Genomic DNA, 22,295 nt, shown 5'->3' on the forward strand with positions numbered 1-22,295 from the left:
AGTACCTCATGATAAGTTGACAGTCAAACTAGAGCAGATGGGGTTGGATATTAGATTAGTGCATTGGATTGGAGACTGGCTATCTGATAGGTATCAACAAGTTGTGTATGGGGGTGCAATATCCAGGAAAAGGAAAGGCCACTAGTGGAGTGCCTCAGGGGTCTGTTTTAGGGCCATTACTATTTAACTTATATATTAATGATATTGGTGAAGATTTGGATGGAGATATTCAGTTGTTTGCAGATGATGCAAAGTTGGGACGAACCATAAAGAGTAGTGAAGATGTTGTGGCCTTGCAAGAAGACTTGAATAAATTGAGTGATTGGGCAAGCAAATGGGGATGTGAGTTCAATGTTGCAAAATGTAAAGTTTTAAAATTTGGAAAACAAAGATGGGATGCAGAATTTATGCTTGGTGAGAATATATTGTTGGAAGTAGAGGAAATAAGAGATCTGGGGGTGATAGTGGATAAGGATCTAAAATTTAGGGGACACATCGCCAAAATTGTGAAGACAACACAAAGACTTCTGGGAATGATGAGGAGGACACTGACGTGTAGAAGTAGGGAGATTCTTGTTCCATTGTATAAGGCTTTGATTAGGCCACACATGGACTATTGTGCCCAGATTTGGTCACCGGGTTTTCAGAAGGATGAAGAGATGTTGGAAAGGGTCCAAAGGCGACTGACTAAGGTAGTTTCTGACCTCTGGAATGTTGAGTATGAGGAAAGATTGAAAAGATGTAATTTGCAGAGTCTTGTGGAGAGAAGGAAGAGGGGAGATATGATAGAGACCTACAAGTTGGTAAGGGGTTGTTATAGGATCAATGGTAGAGAAGTTCTACAGAGAATAGTGGGAGATCAGGGGAGAACCAGAGGTCATCCCTGGAAACTGTATAAGGAGGGTGTGAGTAAGGGAGTGAGAGGCAGGTTTTTTTTGTGCAGAGTTGTGAGTGATTGGAATGCCTTGCCTGAGAGCGTGGTGTCTGCAAGTAGTTTGAATGTGTTTAAGACACGGTATGATGAGATGTGTGTGTAAGATAAAAGGACCTCCTAGATGAGTCTTTGACTCCATGAGGTCTTGTTTAATAATAATAATAATATATGCCATCAAAATATGCAGTAATGTATCAAGTCCCACAGCCTCAAGTTTGCTTAATTCCTCATATACCTCTTCCTCACTCAGCCAGTCAGTCTCTTCTCATCATCCCCTGCTCTCAAACTCTCCATGATATCACATTCACAAGAATGAAAGACTTTATGAACTGCCCATTAAATATCTCAAACTCTACAGCAGTTGTCCTTATACCATTTTCTCCAATCAATGCCATCCTACCATAATTTTTGTTGGCTACATATCAAAAGAAAATATTGCAGCAATTCTCCAAGATGTCTTCACAACCTTTGCGATATGTCTTCTGAATTTCAAATTTTTATCTACAATCACACCAAGATCCTTTTCTTTCTCCAGTTTAATAACACCAAATCAGGTGAATATGAAGCATCGTGTGAAGGCTACGATGCAGAGGACCTTGGCATGCAGAAATACAGAGGTTATGATTCGATTGTCTATGGCACTGATCAGGCCTCATATGGATTATTGTACATGGATTTAGTCAATGAGTTTTCATGGTGACGAAGATATGTTAGAAAAGGTCAAGAGAAGATTTACAAATGTGGTATATGGTCTTTGGAATGTGGAGTATGTAGACAGATTGAGGGAATGTAATTTACAAAGCCTGTGAACAGGAGGAGGAGGAGAGATATAATTGAGACATGGTCAAGGGTTGTTACCAGGTTAAGATGGAAAAAATTTTACATTGAATGTGGGGGGGGGGGGGGACAGGAGGCCATCCCTGGAAACCGTATAAGGAAGATGTGAGCAGAGGAATGAGAAGCAGGTTCTTTGCATGGAAAATGGTTGGTGAGTGGAATGCATTGTCTGAGTGTGTTGTGAATACAGACACACTGAACAAGTTTAAGGCAAAATTTGATAAGCCAGGTGTGTGTGTGTGTGTGATAGTGTATACCTCCCACGATGAGTCTCTGACTCTATGGAAGTCTCATGTTAATAATAATAATAATACAGTCATACCCCAACTTACGCGAATCCGGAGTTACGCGGTTTCTTATATGTACGTATTCCCGTCCTGCTTCACGCCTCACCACTAGTCGTATCTTTCAGGCACCGGCCGCATTCGCCAGTGTCGCACATGCTGTGAACAAGCACTGACATGTTTCGCACGGTCTCCATTCATACATGATTTTTATAGTCTACAAACCTTGTGATTGTTTAATGTTATGTTCTTGATAAAAATTTTATCACATAAAAAATAATAATGTCATCCAAAAGAAGCAAGTCCAATTCTTCTACTGCTAGCAAGAAAAGAAAAGCATTGACTTTGAAAACAAAACTCAACATTATTAAGGATTTTGAAGGCAGAATGAAAATTTGTGAACTAGCAAAGAAGTTCGATCTACAGGAATCCACAGTAAGAACAATCATAAAAGAAAGGTTTACAAATTTTGGAGGACATAGATTCTAACGAGGAATGAATTGTAGCCACAAGGCAAGGAATAAAAAAATCATTAGCTTGCTATGAAGAAATTTTGCGTGACAAGACATTATGCCATCAGATGAATCTATTAGATTTTATGAAACCATCGACATCGAAATAACTTTCTTTTTTTTATGTACGAAAAACTACAATTATGATTATATTTCTTAAAAAATATAGATGTTTTTGTAAACCTTTGGTCCCAATTGTATGTTTGTATATATATATAAATTACATGCAAAATTACACCCCGAGTTACGCGAATTCGACTTACGTGCTTTTTTGTTGGTCTCACCCTGCGTAACTTCAGGGTTTTACTGTATGAAATAAATGAACAAATAAAGCAAAAATATTCAAAATTACAAACTATGACTTGAGACTTAAAAATATATGAAAAAAAGCACACATATTTTAAAAAAAAAAACTACTTGAAAAGACAGTATTGATGAATTTAAAAAAAAAATCATATGCCAATTTACTTACCACAAATTAGAAAATCAGCAGCTCAACTTTTAGTATCACATAGGAACTTGCACTGAATATACGATAACTGAATTTAAGCAAACCTTAATATTGAAAATTTGGTGCCTGGGCAATACTTGATAGTGACAAGCTTTCCGACGCTTAGTCTCTGGCTTAAGTAAAAACATTCCTTTGGCCTTAATATTACCAAACGCATAGATGATAAACTTTCTCCTCAAGTTAATAAATGCACAATATTAAGTTGGATTTTGAGAGCTTTGAAATCAAATTTTAGAAATCTTCATGGTGAAAAAGCTTTATGTAACAACTGCAGGAAAAAATGCAAGAAAATCAATTTAACTTCCATTTCTAGGTGCATTAAATTTGAATAACCATGATCAGTAACAATTAACTTTTATTAAAAGAAATTCTGTTTAATGAAACATACATTGCACACACTAATTCTAAAAATAAGCATACTGATATTCCAGAATTCAATTTTAGATGTCTCATTTCTATCTCATCAATATATGCTCTGTTATGAGTTAATAATGACTTTGCCATTATATAAATATATATAAATTTACACTCGCTGTATAAGTTGAGAATAAATGAGTTCAAGTGGGAAATTTTTCCACTTGGTTATACTATAAATTAAAGATGCCAAGAAATTATATTCTTGGTTTAATCCTTTATCCAAGTGTAAGCAAAGTTTGCACCTGAAGCAGTTTCAGGACTAGGCAAACTGTATATAGAGACTATTGACTTCACACTGCTTGCCTTAGTATCCCATAATGCAAAGCACATATCCTTACAGACATGTTGTTATGTCGCTTTTTTGTTTATTTCGGTTCTTATGTGCTGTTTATTCTTATTACTTCCTTGTTAAACTGATCTCTTATTCCCGTATATAATCTTCTAATTTTAAGAAACACTACACTTATTCCGTTCTTTCTTTAAATCTCCCCCTTTTTAATAAGCAGTCCTATTGGCCTCTCTATAGTTTAACCACGTGTAGGTTACTTAGTGTTTAGGGCTTTGTCCTTGTGTGAGATGTGACCATTTACACATCATTCTAAAAGAGTCCACCTGATAAGTATTGACAAAATTTATATTATAACTGCGCCAGCCAATACCGAGGATAGATGGGACTCTTACCCAGGATGGCTCTCTCAGAATGATACACAATAATTAAACTATAATAAATTTTATGTTCAGTACTAATTTCTTGCATGCAGTCGTGGCTCTTTTGTTTAATCATACACGTGGGTTCTTCCCGCTAAGTTCATCAATGTTTTTATGAGTGGCTGTTTGAATTCATACATTAACAACAGGTCAGGCAGGTACTAAGAAACATGTTTAATAAAAGAGAGAAATCATACAAGTAAGCATTATTACTAATTAATCTGAATTGTTCTCAAGCAAGATCCTTGGTTCAATACTAATATACAAAACATATAAATAATCTTGTATAGACCACCATTATAGGTATCTTAACATTATCTCATTGATATCTAACACACCTTTTACATTCACGTGGTCGTTGGTTATATCATTCTACCCATTTACTATTAATTCCTGCAGAATAAACATGGCCTTGTTTGGCAGATAATTCTCGAACAAATGGCCTGGGCCAAGTTGCAGATAGTTCTTAAAGTTCCATAAAATTAGCCCATTCACAAACTTTCTTAGGGTAACACACTCTTTCTTAACTGGAAATCACAATACAAAAGTCTACTTTACCGTCTCAGTATTGATGCTATGTCTTTCTTCTTGCCTTGTCTGGTCATTAAGGCTTCTTCACTTTGCTTTTCGTATAATCACGAATTTTGATCAACTATGCAGTTAAAACCTCGGCAGGAAAGGGGATATGGCTTGGGAGCATAGCCAGAAAGGAAGGCACTTGCTTGGTTCCTCCGTCGCACGACATCGCACAGCTATCCTAGTCTCAGGAGATAGCTAGGTTGTTCTCAAACGTTGTGACAGATGAACCAATGCCTTCCACGGCTAGCCAGGAACTTCTCCGTCGGAGTGGACTGGACCCTACGTCTGAGAGAGATCAGGAAACAGGAACCCAAAAAAAGCCTCGAGTGGGGTTTGCTTGCCCCTTTTGTTTTCATTCTCTTCTCGGTGTTTCTCGGCTATCGCGATACCCACCAACGCGGTCACGTGGGTTTACTTCATGGTGTCCAGCTCCCTCTATAACATTGCATGTGCACGTTGTGTTCTTTTTGGAAGGCGCTTCAGTTTCTCTTTCCTATAACTACCTTCCCCCCTTTTGGTATGCGTAACACAGGACAGTTAAAGGTGACCCTTGAAATCTGGCTCACAGGCTTTGCTACCTTATAATACATGAAATGGGGTTCTTAAATAGAATTAACAGCTTGAATTAATTTCTATATCTGACCCACATGCATTACAGGTTAGGTCTTGCAAACATTTTTATACATTTTTGTACAATTTCTCACTCTTAATTTTGATTTATATACATAGTTATCTTTCTAATCTATTGCCAACATGCCACAATCTCTGCCCATGTTTAAATAAAGTTGTGTCCTGAATAATTCGTGTTAAAACATTTCTTAGTTTATTCAGGACACAACCATGTATGATGCTATGCATTATGGGAAGGGTCACTACCCAGACCAGTTTTGACTTTATTGAGGTCTCATCTGTAGGAAGGTCGAAACTGGTCTGGATAGTGACCCTTCCCATAATGCATAGCATCATACATGTCCGTAAGGATATGTGCTTTGCATTATGGGATACTAAGGCAAGTAGTGTGAAGTCATTAGCTTCTATATACGATTTGCCCAGTCTTGAAACTACTTCAGGCACAAACTTTGTTTGCTTACACTTGGATAAAAGATTAACTACTGTTGTTACTGATAATATACAATGATTGAACCAAGAAGTTGAAGTGTTAAGCTGGCCTCCAACGACTGGTCTGCCAACTGCATGAGGCTGTGATTTTTTTTAATTTTATTTATTTATAGCACAATTATATACATATGTACAACATCTTCAAGAATATTCCAACCTATTCTTTTACAAACTCTGCAACACAGCAGCACACATTTTCCATTTTCTGTAAAGAGTGTAATTTTTCATCTAATGAAACTGACTAAATAAGTAGTTTATTAAATGAATTGATTAATTAATTCAATAAATTATTTAATTCATTAATTTTAATATAATTAGTTAATTTTTAAATGAATTAAATTTGTAATTAAGAATAATTAAGATATCTGATTTAAACAAAAAAGTTGAACACAATAATGAAAGTGACAATACATAATCTATCTATTTTTTTTTCCCTATTTCCACTGCTGCATTGTACTTTTTCTTTCTTTTGTTCTACTAATGTTCTACTAACACCCCCAAAGCGTATCTGAGGATAACTGCTTTGGTTAGCAATGGTTTTGCTGTTTTGATTTAGTATCTACACTATGTAGATACTAAATATCTCTGTTTAACTGCAATTATATTTCTGATTATCATAAAGAAACAAATACCAGATTCAAAGTCAAATCACACACATTAACCTTTTGTCTCTCTATGATTGAGAATAGGTGTAGGAATTGGACATGGTGTGTTTGTGTCTGTGTTAATACTTGAAGGGACCCTCATTAGGCTTATTTGTTGTAATAACTTACATTTAGTTTTTCAGTGTCATTATAGCTCCACAATGCAGCTTTAAGTGCTCCATACATCCCAAAGTTTCTCATTTCAAATGGCAGTTTGTTGATCATACTGGGGATTATAAAAGTTTCAGGAAGTTTTTCCATAGTGACTGCTGTATTTATAGGTGAAGTTCATTGATTGCAGTCTCATTATCGTATATACTGCTCTAATTATTCTGTAGTTAGAGTTGAAGTAGCATTTTAGCATGACTGTGTAGTGGTATAGGTGTTTTTCCTTAAATATTTTGTGAAGCCCATGTGAATATGAAATCTTCGCTTGGTTCTGATGAAATCAATTTCACCATTTTATATTGCAACGATTCTAATCTGTTTAGCCTGAAATATGCACAAACACGTATGTTGTTATTATGCACCTTAGGATGTTTCACATAACACTTTATAGAATCAGTGTTTTATGTATGTGGAGCTAAGTCTTTTAATCGATATAGTTTGCTAGCTGTGGAGTTTGTTCTGCAGATAGTTTACATGGCTATTCCAATTTAAATCAGCATTGAAATGAAGTATCAGGTATCTTGTTGTACTGACCTGTGTAAAAGTCGTGGTTTTAGCAGGACTGGTATCTCAAGAATAGAAGGGCAGATTTCAGATAGTGAGATACTTAGTTTTTATGGGTCTGTGTGTTTTTGAATATCATTAATTTTGTTTTTTCAGAATTTATGTGTATACCATTTTCTGTTATCCAACTGGTGACAAGGTTAATAATGTCGTGTGGCATGATTGTGTAAGCTATGTTTACATCATTATGGATGGAGCCATGGCCTTGTCATCTGCATAGTGAAAGAGCTTGATTTTTAATGGGAGTTGGTAAATGTCATGTGTGTCTATATGCTAAACAGAACTGTGAGAGAGAACAGTTCCCTGTGGGAGCTGTTTTTTCTGCTTGCTTTGAGCTGATCCTATATATACATAATATGCTTCTATTTATTATTATTATTAAGAGAAACCTCCAGGGAGTAAGGGACTTATCAAGGAAGGCCATATATTATACGAACTAGCTATCATACTAAATCTTGAATTCATTCACACTGCTTGCACTCACAACATCCAATGGCAATCCATTCCAATCATGCACCATCCTATGAGAGAAAAATCTAACCCCCACTCACCTTCTTAGCAGCATTCATTCTCAGCTTTCAAGGAAGCCGTTTTGTCCTTTCCCCACCCTCCATAAATTGAAAAATTCCATCAACTGAATTACTGTATGATCCTTTCAAAAGTTTGTAAGTCTCAATCATATCACTCCTCTTTCTCTTGTTTGCTATTGTCTGCAGTCTACAAATTCTCAATCTGTCTTCATAATCAATATGCGATAATCCTGATATCATTTTTAACACTCTCCTTTGCACTCTCTCCAATATATCAGAATCACGATAGAAACCAGGAGACCAGATCTGCACACAATAGTCCAAGTGAAGTCTTATCAATGCCTTGTAAAGAGGCAAAATGACATCCTTATCTTTACATGTGAATGTTCATTTTTCAGCATTGGAATTATCTTTTGAGTTGTATTTGCAATCTTTGCTACATGGCCCCTGAACTTCAACTTCCTATCCACTAACACTCCAAGATCCCTAGTCTCATCAGTTTCTTCAAGCATAATCCCACCAATATAATATGCCATTGAATATCTAATCACACCAAAGTGCATGACTTTACATTTACTGACATCCATTTCCCCATGCCCACAATTCCAGCCTATTCAAATCATTCTGCAAGTACTGCATATCAGCAGCATTCCTGATTACCCTGCCTATCTTTGCATCATCATCAGCAAATAGCTGTATGTTGCTTGTCAAATCCTTCCCAACATCATTAATGTATACAATAATTGGATAACAGTGGACCAAGCACTGATCTTTGTGGTACACCACTGGTTACCTTAAATCTTGTAGAGTCACATCCCCAATATACCACTTTTTGATATGTCAGTCAGCCATCCACTAATCCATGCTAATATTCTATATTCCAAACCCATATTCTCCAATTTATGCAACAGTCTACCATGGTGTATTCTGTCAAAAATCTTAGCAAAATCTAACAGTATCATGATATATCCATTCCCCTTGTCTAGTTCAATGGTAACATGTTATAGAATGTGAGCAAGTTGCTAAAATATGACCTTCCCTTAATAAACCCATGTTGCTCATTGCAAAATAGAGATTCTCTGTCAACCCATTTCTGAATGCAAGCCCTAACCATTTTTTCCAAAATCTTACCCACCACCATTCCTGAGATACTTATTGGTCGATAGTTGGATAAATCGGTCTTTGCACCACTCTTATACCATACATTCTTTCCATTCCTGTGGAATCTTCCCTGTTCTGAAACTCATATTAAACAGCCTGATCAAAGGAATAGCCAGTTCAGCTGAACATTCCTTTAGCACACATGCTGATATCCCATCAGAGTCAATCCTCATACACCTGAATTTCTTCATAAAGTGAAGTGGTATGAGTGAGCTCAACGTCGCAAACAGCAGGCTGATAGCTTTTAACAAAATGGGTGCTCATTAGTCAACAACCTCATCTGCATTCATAAGAGTTATTCTTTCATATTACTATTCTTGCCTGCAGCTTATAATTTTCATAACAGACATCAACCTTATGCACACTGTATTCGTTCCACATCATCCTTTTCTTATGAATCTCTTGCTTAATAAGATTACGTATTCATTTGACTCCTATCCTATTTATTCTTCGAACTCTCACGACATACTGATATCACATCTTCCCATCCATCAACCAATCCCATTCCACCGAACTCAATATACTTCTCAGTTGGTCATAATTTCCTGCTTTGTAATTCAGCATGTAACCTTTTCTGAATGGAACATTCATAAACTTAGTCACTTCCCAAGTGAGTATCGCATGATGAATGTCACCAACCAGAGGCAAAATAGTTACATCTTTAACTGAAATGCCCTCTGACACTATAATCAAATCTAACACTCTTGACCTCAAGTTCCTACTGTCACATGCTGCTCGAGGAAGTTGTCCTGCAGCAGCTCAATAAATGCATTTTCATTCTTCTCATGAGATTCTACTGCTACCCAATCAATATTTGGATAATTAAAGTCTTTCATTATGATTATTCTTTTCGCACTCATCTTGTCTATTTGGTGATACATTTCTTCATCACTAGCAACTGATCCACTAGGTCTGTAACAACATCCCAATATGTAATTGATCTTGTTAGATTCCACCTCACACCAGATGGCTTCAAACTCACTGCCATATGAAATACTGTTAGTAGTACTACAATCATAGGCCTCAACTCTAATTGGATTAAAGTCATCATCTGATATCATTAGCATCACATCCTCTCCTATCTATCTATCTATCCTTCCTAAAAATAGTGTACCCTTTACACTCGATACCAGTTAGTATGTCTGATTTTGATAGCCAGGTCTCACTAATGCCTACAATCTGAGATCCCAACATACTGACTAAGGCAACAAACTCTACCACTTTGTCTCTGATACTCCTAGCATTTGTGTACAGACACAATATAATCTATCTGCACGTTCATTTGTATACTCTTGTCTGCAGTCTGCATGACACAGTTGGACAACTTGCAGATCTGTATTCTTCTGTAGGGTCTTATACATGTAGACATCTTGGCACATGTTGAACACAAAAGTCGAAATTGTTCTCTCCTCATCAACATTTCCATGACAAAGCCCATTCCCATCATTAACACAATGATATAACATTGTCTCTCTTACACTCACATTCTCACCATTTCTCCCTTTAGGTCTCATACCAGTTATTAGTTTCTCTAGACTCCTGATACCAAACGCAATCAGGTGTATGCTGTCCCTCTTATACAAATCCAATCTCCCCTCATTATCTCTCCACACACCAGAAACTCTTATCCATTCCTTCTACACAGCCTATGCATCAAATCATTTGCCATCATAGGCCTTCTTCTCGATTCATTTTTATCATATTGAGGTAAAATAGTAACGATTTTCACTTTCTCACTCTTGCCTCTTCCAACAATGCTTACATGTCTGCTCTCATACTGAACTTTTCGCTAGTTAAGTCATTAGTACTTACTACAATTACGATCTGATTTACTTTTCTATTCTGTTATTGAATTGCTTTTCTTTATATTCTTAATTTTTGCTCTGGGAAAACTCAAAGTTATAACTTACTCATCAACAGCATGTTTTATTATAGTCACCATACCAAATAACTTCTTTTTATTAACAACATCACTTACCTGATTTCCGTTACTTCCTGACTTACCTGTTTCCAGGCTTTGTTGTTTCTAATTTTGCTCTTAATTTTCATTTTCTCCCTATGCTCATTTAAACGCTTCTTAACTTTTTGTAATTTCTGCATTGTTTCTCTAATGATCTGCTTTACTTTTGCTATTTTGGAGGTTAATTCATTTTCATTAACGTCCTCCACAACTCCAATAATCTTGTTAGCAGGGCTAGCCTTCTTGTTATCGCCTGCGATGCTCTTTTTGGAATTACTTTTCTTGTGTGTTTTTGGTGCCATTTTAAACTTACACTTATTGTTGAAGTATATTAATAAAAATTTTATCAAATACTAAATACACTGAAATCTACACTAATATACTATAAAACACTAATTTTCTAAGGAAAAAAACGCAATAAAACAGACAAAAATCACCAATTTAACAGAGCACTAAATGCACCGACCAACCACAATGTACCCTTGAACTGCTATTACCAGCTATATTTTAAACCATAGCCTCCGTATCTCAGTTGATATAGACAAAACCCTTTGGTCGGAAAGATCTGGGTTCAATTCCCGTCAGTGACGTCAGGAACCTCTATCTTGTCTCTTTTGATAAAAGATGAGTTAGTCAGTCTCGTATGTAGGTAGGGGAGATTTTCTCACCCGGAAACTCGGGTTTTTGTCCCCCAGAATAGGCAAACTGGCCCCGTGAACACCCACGGATTACAGTCATGAATATTGACTTTGGGGGATGCCAGCAGAGGAGTGATGAACTGGCTACATTAATTCATCATAAGTCCCTCATTGAGGGGGGGGAACTCAACTCGTCCTAAGAGATGGATGGGAGGGATAGGATTTTAAATCATAAGACCAGAGATCCACTAATTCCAATGTGAGTTAGTTTGTACACCAGGTTTTGTGTACGAATATTGAAAATGCCTTTGTTAGGTCAATAAAAACAACTCACACTATTCTGTTTCTATCTAATAATAATAATAAATATTTGGAAATCATTATAAGCAAGTGAAAATTAAAATTATCATTATCATCACAATTACAGGGATGACACAATGGATGCCTCATGATGCTACATATAAAAGACATTGATCTTACTAAAGATTGATGCCTTTTATTAAGTATTTGACTTCTTGAAGTAACATTTGCTTCAAAGAGCAAAATCATCCTGATTGTATTCTTCCTCTAACTCTCCTAACAGGCCAATTCATGAGGATGAACACCATGCAGTTACCTTCACAACTGTTTTAATTGTACTGTTCTATCTGTATGCAAAATGCAAACAGTTAAAGGTTAATACATACTCTTATTACATTGTTTCCTGCTATTTTGATACAATTATGCAAAAAAGTACATACTCAACCACTCTAGCACTTAATTGTGACATCAACAGAAAGAGCCATTCTTTCAAGGTCATTCTACATGTAAATAATGTTATTAAACTGTGCTTATTACTTGTATAAATGGTACAATCAGTGCTTATTCTTATGTGGTAATAATATTAACAAATAATGCTATTCTATATTTAATTAAAAACTTGATTTTTCAGAATTAGCTTTATTTTTATTTATTTTAATCAAGGAGGGAACCTGAGACCCCTAGGTGGTAGATACAGGAATATCTCTCAAATATGAGTGGTAGGAGGGAAATGAAATACCTTCCATGTACCAAAAAACAATAGAAGTGTCTGGTCTAAAGTAGACAGCTGCAAACAGAATCTGTTTCCCATTTCTGCAGCAGTTGAATAATCATTAAGGTTGGTCAAATGAATGTTGATGCGCTGATTGTAAAAATGCTAAACATGATACTCCTAAGTAAAAGATGATCAGTCCAACAGAGTCAAACATTTCAGAGAGCAGACATAGAACTGAATCACAGTTTAGTGATTAGCCTATAAAGTTGAAACTCATATGACAAGAAAAAGCAACAGGTCAGAGATATAAGGCCACTGAGTAAGGAAATCACAAGAAAAGTGTATAAGAAAATGCTCATGCAGTAACTGAAAGTCCATTAAGGAAAAGAAACAGAAGATAGACAAGAGACATAAGAGATATGTCTCTTATGTCTATTAAAAAAAAAAACATTAAAGATTATCAGAGATATTTCTATGGAAATGGAAGAACAGTAGAGTGCGAAATACAATGAAGTAAAGAAGGCAGTTGGAAGAGACAAAGTGGTTAGAGGCAAGGTGCAATCAGAGAACCATAAAAAGATGAAAAAGGTGAAGTCTTTGGTGAACACAGAAGAAATAGGAGAGAATGAACAAGATACTGTTCAGAGTTATCCACAAAGGGAAATGTTGAGGTCCAAAAGAAGTGAAGAGATGAATTGAAGGAAATATCAGCACTAAGCACAAAGCGAGATCGGATTTACTGAAGGATGAGGCTGTAAAAGCAATAAAGCATCTGAATAACTATAAAAGCTGTGGTAATAATGAGATCACCAGAGGGATGCTGAAACACGGTAGGGAAAAGATGATAGCCAAACTACACCAGTTATGTAACCTGCATGAGATAAAAGGGAAGCACTAAAAGAATGAACAAGATCAATTTTAATACACTTTCACAAAAATGGAAACAAAATAGACTGCAAAATTCATAGGACAACTGTCTTAATGTATCATTGGGGAAAATACTTATGATATTAACTGAGAGAATAACAAAACTAATGGAGAAAACTGAGTAAGATGAGTAAGCAGGTTTCAGAAGAGACAGGAGTACAGTGAGCAAAATATTAAGATTAAACGTGCTGAAAGCTCTTCATAAAAATGTAAACATTCATACCTTCTTTGTTCATTTTCAGAAAGCATTCAACAATACAGGGAATGTAGTTATCTACTGTGGAATATGATAACAGATCTTACTATGAGAAATTGTGAAGACAGCTCTCGACAACAGACACCAATCAAGAAGACCCAATTTTGCTAAATATCTTTATTATTATTTTGGAAAGAACAATGGATGTTATAAAGGAGAATGTAAACAGAATTTCAGTTCTAGGACACAAGAATCAATAATTTAAGATTTGCAGATGATAATCATATTGAAGAAGAAGAAAGAACAAGTGAAGGAAAGAAATGTGAGGAATGATAATGAATACTGAAAAAAAAAATACTAAAACAATATTTATTTAAAATTAAGGGGATATTAAATCCCACATAGTTTTAAAACCGAATAAGAAACTCAAAGATTGGAATCAGAAAGCTTCTTGCCGAATATAGTAAACTATAAAGTATCGGTGACCACTGGCGTGAGCAAATGCAAGTGACCCTAGCACGTAGTGCAATACTGGAAGACTCGCAGCAAGGTCGGTAAATTCTGATCGCTATTCTTAGGTATTTTCCATAATGTAAAAACACATTTCCTAGGAAATGTATGTTGTTATTACATTATGGTAGGGAGGTCACTACCCAGACCGGTTTCATCAGCATTTGCTCATGCCAGTGGTCGCCGATACTTTATAGTTTACTATATTTGGCAAGAAACTCTCTGATTCCAATCTTTGAGTTTCTTATTCGGTTTTAAAACTATGTGAGATTTAATATCCCCTTAATTTAAATAATGTTTTCATTGCTGAAATGAAGCTTATTAGCTATTTATACTTAAGTAACTAAAACAATGATATTTGGACAGGGAAGGCTGCAGAAGTGAATAAAGATCAAGGGACATGACCATAGAAGAGATTAAGAGCTTCACATACTAGGGAGCAACATTTAGATGAAAAGAAATCATCTTGGATAACAAAAGTGAAAGTAAGACTACAGACAATGGCAATATACGGAAAAGTAGAGCAGTGAGCATTGACACATAGCTGAGCATATTGGGAATATGCATATTTGCAAGTACTCTATAGATGTGAGACGGATAATGATCAAAGACTCAATGAGGCAAAAATTACCATTTAAAAAATATGCTATAGACATATTCTATGAATTGGGTGGATGCAAAAGGTATCAAATGAAAAACACTATAGAAAAGTAAATGAAAGGGAATCTAATGCAGAAAATAATTAGAAGGAAACAATCTTTATGAATATAACTGCAGGATGGATGACAGCAGAAAAATATAAATCTTGGTATTCAGTAGATTGGTCAGTAAAAATAGAAGAAGAGAGCCAGTATGACAGCTGACAAGTGAATTAAAGGAACAGAGTAGAAAGAGTTTGCAAGATTTGAGCAACCTGGCAATGGACAAAAGAGAATGGCAGAAAATAGCAAAAACTGCTATTTTCAGGAATTGGACCGATGGGTGCTGATGATGATGACATTTTTATTATAGTTATGGACAATGCTTAATTATTTAAAACCATTTGGTATCCAAACAGTGCTATAAAATACAGATAGCTGGGCACATGAAGCTCATTTTTAGTTGCTTGCCTAGCTTAAGAAATGAATAAGAGGGTACATGACATACTTTTGGAACTGGTACTTAGTATTTATTACCACAGAACCTCCATGGAGCATGAGATTCAGATTCATCTTTGAAGAATATTGCTTGCTTTTTTATATAAAAAAAACCTCTGTAGCACAACTGGAAGAACAATGGGACATTCCTTCTTTAATTTTATTAATATCTAACCTCATGGAGTCAGAGACTCATCATGGGAGGTATACACTATTGCACACAATGCTCATCCAACCGTGTTTTAAACTGATTCAATGCATCTACATTCACAACACAACACACTAAGGCAATGCATTCAACTCACCAACCACTCTCCATGCAAAGAACCTGGTCCTCACCCCTTTGATCACACCCTCCTTATACAGTTTCCAGCTATGGTCTCTTGTTCTCCCCCCCCCTCTCCCATGTCAACCTGATAACTCTTGACTAGCTTATTTGTCTCAATCATATACCCCCCCCCCCACCTCTTCCTCCTATTGACAAGGCTTTGCAACTTACATTCTCTTAATCTGTCCTTGTACTCCATATTCCAAAGACCACTGACCACCTTTGTGAATCTTCTCTGACCTTTTTTTAACATATCCTCATCACTATGAAAACCTGGTGACCAAATCTGTGCACAATAATCCATATGAGGCCTAATCAAGGCCTTATACAATAGTATCATAACCTCTCTATTTCTACATTCAGGGTGCTCTGCATCATTGCCATTATTCGATGTGACGTCTTTACAACTTGTGCAATGTGGCCCCTGAATTTCAGGTCCTTGTCCATCATCACTACTAGATCTCTCATCTCCTCTACTTCCTTTAAAGTTACCCCGCTAAGTGTATACTTCGCATTGCATTATTGCTTACCAAATCTCAAAACTTTACACTTTGCAACGCTGAACTGACTGTTCCACTTACCTGCCCATTCATGCAATCCATTCAAGTCTTCTTGTAAGGCCATAACATCTGCTTGACTCTGCATTGCTCTCCCCAGTTTTGCATCATCTTCAAACAGCTGCATATCACTAGTTAAACCCATCCAAATATCATTAACATACAAACTGAACAGCAATGGTCCCAAAACTGATCCCTGCATTACACAACTAGTGATCTCCCTATTTCAGGATACCACACCCCCATATACAACAACCAGTCACTGATCCAACTCAGAAGTCTGTTTCAATTTATTTACCAGCATGTCATGTGGCAGTCTATCAAAAGTGTAAGGTTTTGAGATTTGGTAAGCAAAATCCAAGTACACCACTGTATATGCATCTCCCCTGTCCAAGGTATTTGTCACCTTGTTATAGTACATAAGTAAATTAGTGAAACATGATCACCCTCTAACAAACCCATGCTGATAACCACAAAGAAATACTGCAGTTATTAAACCATTTCTGTATCCTACTTCTCACCAATCTCTCCAGTATCTTCACCAGAACTCTACAAATTGGCTTATAATTTGAAGCTACAGCCTTATCACCACCTTTATGCAGTGGAACAATTTTATCTTCCTTCCGTTTACTTGGAACATGTGCTGTTGCAAGACTCTTATTAAACAAGCATGCCAATGCTACTGTCAATTCCCTGGAACATTCCCTTAAGGTGCGTGGTGATATGTCATCAAATCCTATCACCTTATTGACATCAAGACACCTTTCACAATTAAGCAATCAGAAATTTCATCCTGATTGCTTAATTGTGCTCACTCACAATTAAGCAATCCTCTCCTATGTCCTGTACACTTAAGTTCCTCATGATTCCATCTTGATCAGGTTGAAACACCCTTATAAATTGGTCACTGAATACCTCAACAATGTCTTCTGCAGCAGTTACCATTCTATCACTTTCATCCACATGGAAAGACCCAGGTTCGATTCTTGTTCGATTCGTGACAAGAGGAATCTTTATATGGGCTTTTTTTAATTGAAGGTAACAAAATCTTCTGATTGAGTAGTGGAACCAGGCCAGATGATAAAAACATTGACATATCTTTGCCAAAATAGCCCTCCAGTATCGAGGAACACAACCAAAATTTGGCGAATATACGATGACATTTTTATCACCTGGCCTGGTTCTACTACCCAATTAGAAGATTCTGTTTACCTTCCTGAGCAACATTCAGCCTGAAATTAAATTCACAGTCGAATCAGAGAGAAACAAGTCTTTACCGTTTTGGGATACATTAGTTGAGATATCACGGCAAAACACACTCCACTTCTTGGTCTACAGGAAACCAACTAACAGAGGATGTTATCTACACGCAACTTCTCATCACTACCCAGGATAAAAAAATAAGCATCATCTGTTCCTTATGCAATAAGAGCCTACAAAATTTCCATGAACATAGATAAAAGAAACCAAGAGCTACAGTATCTTAATTCTGTCCTTCCAAAAAATGGCAACAACTAAACATTAATCAAAAAAATTCTATGTCAACCTCCAAAACAAACAGAAGAACAAATAAACCAAGAATATAAAGGAGCAATGATTCTCTCATATACAATCAATCTATCCACTCAACAAAATCTCTCATCATCCGAACCCTCCTAAACCACCACATCTGCCAATTAAAAAACTAGATGTCTACAAGATCAGTTGGAACTATGGACTACACTACATACGACAAACTAGCAGATCTGGAGGTGATATGCCAATCAGAACGTATGAGAATGAAAGAAAACACAAATCAAGGCTGGCAGCACAGACAACAGATATAAAACATCTAGTAGAATACCAACTGACATACTCCACACTGCATTCAAAATCAGCTGAAATGATGAAGTATCCTTTACTGTGTAACAAAAAAACAAGAGATGATTTTACATCAAATCTGGTCTTTCTTAATCCATTACGATACACTTCAGCAGTATACAATAACTCACAAACCAGCAACCATTGTTTAAACGTTTTCAAATATTCTTCACTAGAAATGCTAACTGTTATTGCTTGTAGTTTTTTTTTTAATTTACTCGTGCTATTTCTTGAAGTGAAACAAACTTTTTTCACAAAATTAATCAAATTAAGCCATAGTTTCTTTACTTCATTGTGTGTAGTTTAATACCAGAAATTAGTAATCCTAATATGTCCTTTCTCCACAGAAGTCTACACAATGAGATAACATCTAAAATATATTGTGGTATTATAATTAAACTTAATCAAAAGATAATTACTGAACTCAAGTAACACAAAAAAGATCACCAACATACTTGCTAACTCCATCTAGTCAGAGAATTCACTTCAACTTAATGCATCAACTAATATTTAATAAGTTAAATAACATAGAAAATCAAGAAATTAACTAATGTTAGTTAACTGACTCAATAAACAAGGCTGAATGGGTAGAATTACAGTCAAAACAATTAATGCTAACTGATACTAATAAGTGATGATTGAGAACTCATACTAATAGTCTCCTAATCAAGATGACATGCCTCCAGGTGTACTCCAAACTTGTATTCAGGAATTACCATCCTGTCATGTGTCAACTCTATCCAGGAGGTTAATTATCATGGATCTCTGTCTAAGATCCATAATGTGCAGTATAAAAATAAGGTGGTGCAGCTCTAATCTCTTCCATCTCACAGTTAGACGCCTATGTTGTGTGTGTGTGTGTGTGTGTGTGTGTGTGTGTGTGTGTGTGTGTGTAGATATGTGTGTTCACAGGGATGGTTTGTGTTTTGAGGGATGAAAAACACGAGTTTCTGGAAAGAAAAAAACCCTCTACCTCCATATTAGACCAGCTAATTCATCTTTCACTGAAAAGCTCTGATAAAGGTTGCACTTATTACAGATATGATTTAAATCCAGGTTTCTTTTCAACCAAAGGGCTTTGTCAAAACCGAGCTACAGATGCTCCTCCAGAATTACTACCCATCCTGTAATACCTATATAAACTGTCATGCTCATTCTGGCAAATACCCAACAGCAAGGAAGCAAACTATTACTGAGTCTGTCCCTAAAAGAGGAGATAAAATTAAGTCATAAAACTATCGTTCCACTGCCCTCACCTCAATACTCGTGTAAGTGATGGAGAAGGTTATCAACAAGCAGCTTCTTCACTACTTGGAGACCTATCAGTTAATTAGTGATCATCTATATTGATTCCATCATACTCAATCTACAGCAGATTACTCTGATAACCTTACCCACCTTTGAATACAAGCTATGGAAAGTCTGGAGAAACTCACAGGGTCACTCTTGATATTTCTGAAGCATTTGATTTGATCTGGTATCAAAATCTTCTCAAACCTCCAGTCATTTGTGAGTGAAATGCCAGTTTCCTCTGTGGCCATTCATCACGTCATGGCAAATGGCTCATCAGATTTCTTTATCAATGCTGGAGTACTTCAGAATTCTGTACTCTTGTCCATGCTCTTCCTCCCGTGCATTAATGACCCTCTCTATCTAACTTCAAATCCTATTTGTAGTTTTGTTGAAAACAGTACTCTCATTTCTCTTTCAGATTAAAAAAAAAATGTAGATTCAAATTTCAAGATCTTTCCACAACCAATGTCTTAAGCGCCTCTGTAGCGCAACCGGAAGAACAACGGTACATTGCGCCCTTCGACTGGAAAAGGCCTAAGTTCGAGTCTCATCATGATGGGAGGAATATTTATATGGACTTTTTTCAATCAAAGGTGAGTTAGCAGATCTCATACGGAGGTAGCAGGGATTTTTCTCCCAGAAACTTGGGTTTTTCATCCTGCATACAGACAAATCGGCCCTTCAGAACACACGCAATTTACAGACAAAAAATACTAGTTGTGCTGGGCGGTAGATGGCACTGATGTAGATGATTGGTAGTAGAAGTTCAGTGTAGTGGTGGAGATGGAGAGTTGTACAATAGGTGTCCTCCCGCAATGAGTCTTTGGACTCCTTGGAGGTGTCACGAATAATAATAATAATAATAATAAAAATATGCCATGAGGAAATGTCTCTGTAGGGCAACTTTCAGTTGCCCTACAGAGACATTTGATTTGGCCATGAGAACACATGCAATTTACAGACAAAAAAAATTCTGTTGATGGTGATAGGTGGCATTAATGATAGTAGTATTGTTGTAGAGCCTCTGTAGCTCAGTTGTTATAGAGGAAGCCCTTTGGTCGGAAAAGACTTTGGTTCGATTCCCATCAGTGACTTGGGGAACCTTTATCAGGTCTCTTTCAATGAAAGGTGAGTTAGCCAGTCTCATATAGAGGTAGTAGGTTTTTTACCTGGGAACTCAGGGTTTTTCATCCACCAGAACAGGCAAACCGGCCCCCGTGAACACATGCATTTAGAGACATAGGGCTAATCACCTTACCCTCGAAATGGTTGTGGTTGCAAAGTCTAAGAATAACCTCAACACCATTAAAAGGTAGAAGGGGAAGGATTAAGTAAAGTAAGTAAAGTGTTGTTGTATTGTATAATTGGAGAATTAAGCAGTACGGAAGCCAGCGAGATGTATAGTACAGTAGAGCACAGTCAGGGCCGGCTGAAGTGGGCATGCAGAGCATGCGGTGCATGTGGGCACCGCTACGAAGGGAGCACCGCCGCCGAGGCACCGTTCATAAGTTCATTTTTAAGAAACAAAATTTTTATCATGAAAACAAAAAATTCTCAGAATGTTCAATATAAAAATAAATAAGGCCGGATACACCGAATAAAAATTTTAAAAAATTGTATTGCCGCCTCTTTGATCAACCAGCTGTTTACAGTTTTGCAGTGAGAGCAGGCTAAATGCTTGTCTACAGAATGTTGCGTCTAGTGCAGTCTATCTAAAGTGAAATGGTGAACGGTTTTTATGTGCAGAAACGAATTTTCATACAAAACATTTGTTGCTAGTTAACCAGTCATATGGTACGCATCTAAGTAGGGCGACTGACAGTAGCACAGTGTGGACTATTATTTTGTCTCTGTGTCATGTTGTGTAATAATTTCTTGTGGGTATAAAATAGAAATGGAATCAAAAATTTAAAAAAAGTTATCCAGTGCACAAAATCGTAAGCGTCATGCTGCGAAAGAAACAGAATTTAAGATACAAACTGGGGCTCTTAATAAATTTGTTAAAATATTAAAATATTCTGATGCAGATTGCAACCAACTCAATACATCAGAAATCAGGGTTGAAGAACCGTGCACATCATCCAATTTGCATGAGTCTGCAACTATTGAACAAGATAACAAGACACAGGATTTAAGTGAAAAACAGTTAGGAGAAGATTTGGTTGCAGTTGACCACGAAACTAATACACTGTTAGTCTCTGTAAATTTAGAAGATCCAGGTGAATGGGGAAATATTGATGAAAAATTACGAGTTGTTTTAATTGAAATGGGGCCTGTTCAAAATAAAAATATAATATATCCCAGAGATGCATATGGTCGTAAATTTGGCGACACGTATTATAATAGAAAAATAGAAAACAGGGAGCTCGTGCCAAGAACATGGCTCATTTATTACGAAACTTTAAATTCTGTTTTTTTGCTTTTGTTGCAAACCTTTCGCACTTACCGAATCAAGTAGTCTTGTAGAAGGTTATAACGAATGGAGAAATGTAAGTACAACTTTGAATAGACATGAGACTAGTTTAAGTCGCATGAAAAATTTCTCAAAATGGAAGGAAGTTGATAAAAATTTAAAATACAAAACTACCATTGATTGCCAGACTCAATGGAAAAGAAACAATGGACCAGTGTTTTAGAACACTTGACTGAAATTATAAAATTCCTTGGTAGCCAAAATTTAGCTTTTCGCGGATCATCTGATAAATTACATAAAAGGAATAATGGCAATTTTTTAAAATTAGTCGAACTGTTTACGAAGGTTGATCCCATTATGGAAAATCATGTTGAAAGGACCCTACAACGAAACAACAGAGTACACTAATTGAGTAAAGACAGTCAAAATGAAATATTGGAAACTTTAAGTAACGCAATCAGGGGTACAATTTTATTATCAATTCGAAAATCTAA

At 36.3% G+C, this 22,295-nt stretch overlaps 1 protein-coding gene across 6 annotated transcripts in view; it reads right to left on the reverse strand.

The window, feature by feature from the left end:
- The window catches only part of Ask1 (apoptotic signal-regulating kinase 1), a 937,451-nt gene that overhangs the window by 898,182 nt on the left and 16,974 nt on the right, over positions 1–22,295 (reverse strand). For all 6 annotated transcript variants that reach the window (XM_090395264.1, XM_090395267.1, XM_090395262.1 and 3 more), the window contains exon 2: positions 3,040–3,346. The gene's annotated coding sequence lies outside the window, so the exon portion shown is untranslated. The remainder of the gene's footprint in view (positions 1–3,039; positions 3,347–22,295) is intronic.

Source organism: Typopeltis vanoorti, chromosome 7, assembly GCF_054136105.1.
Source record: "Typopeltis vanoorti isolate ZY-2024b chromosome 7, IOZ_Tvanoo_1.0, whole genome shotgun sequence".
Lineage (NCBI taxonomy): Eukaryota > Metazoa > Arthropoda > Arachnida > Uropygi > Thelyphonidae > Typopeltis > Typopeltis vanoorti.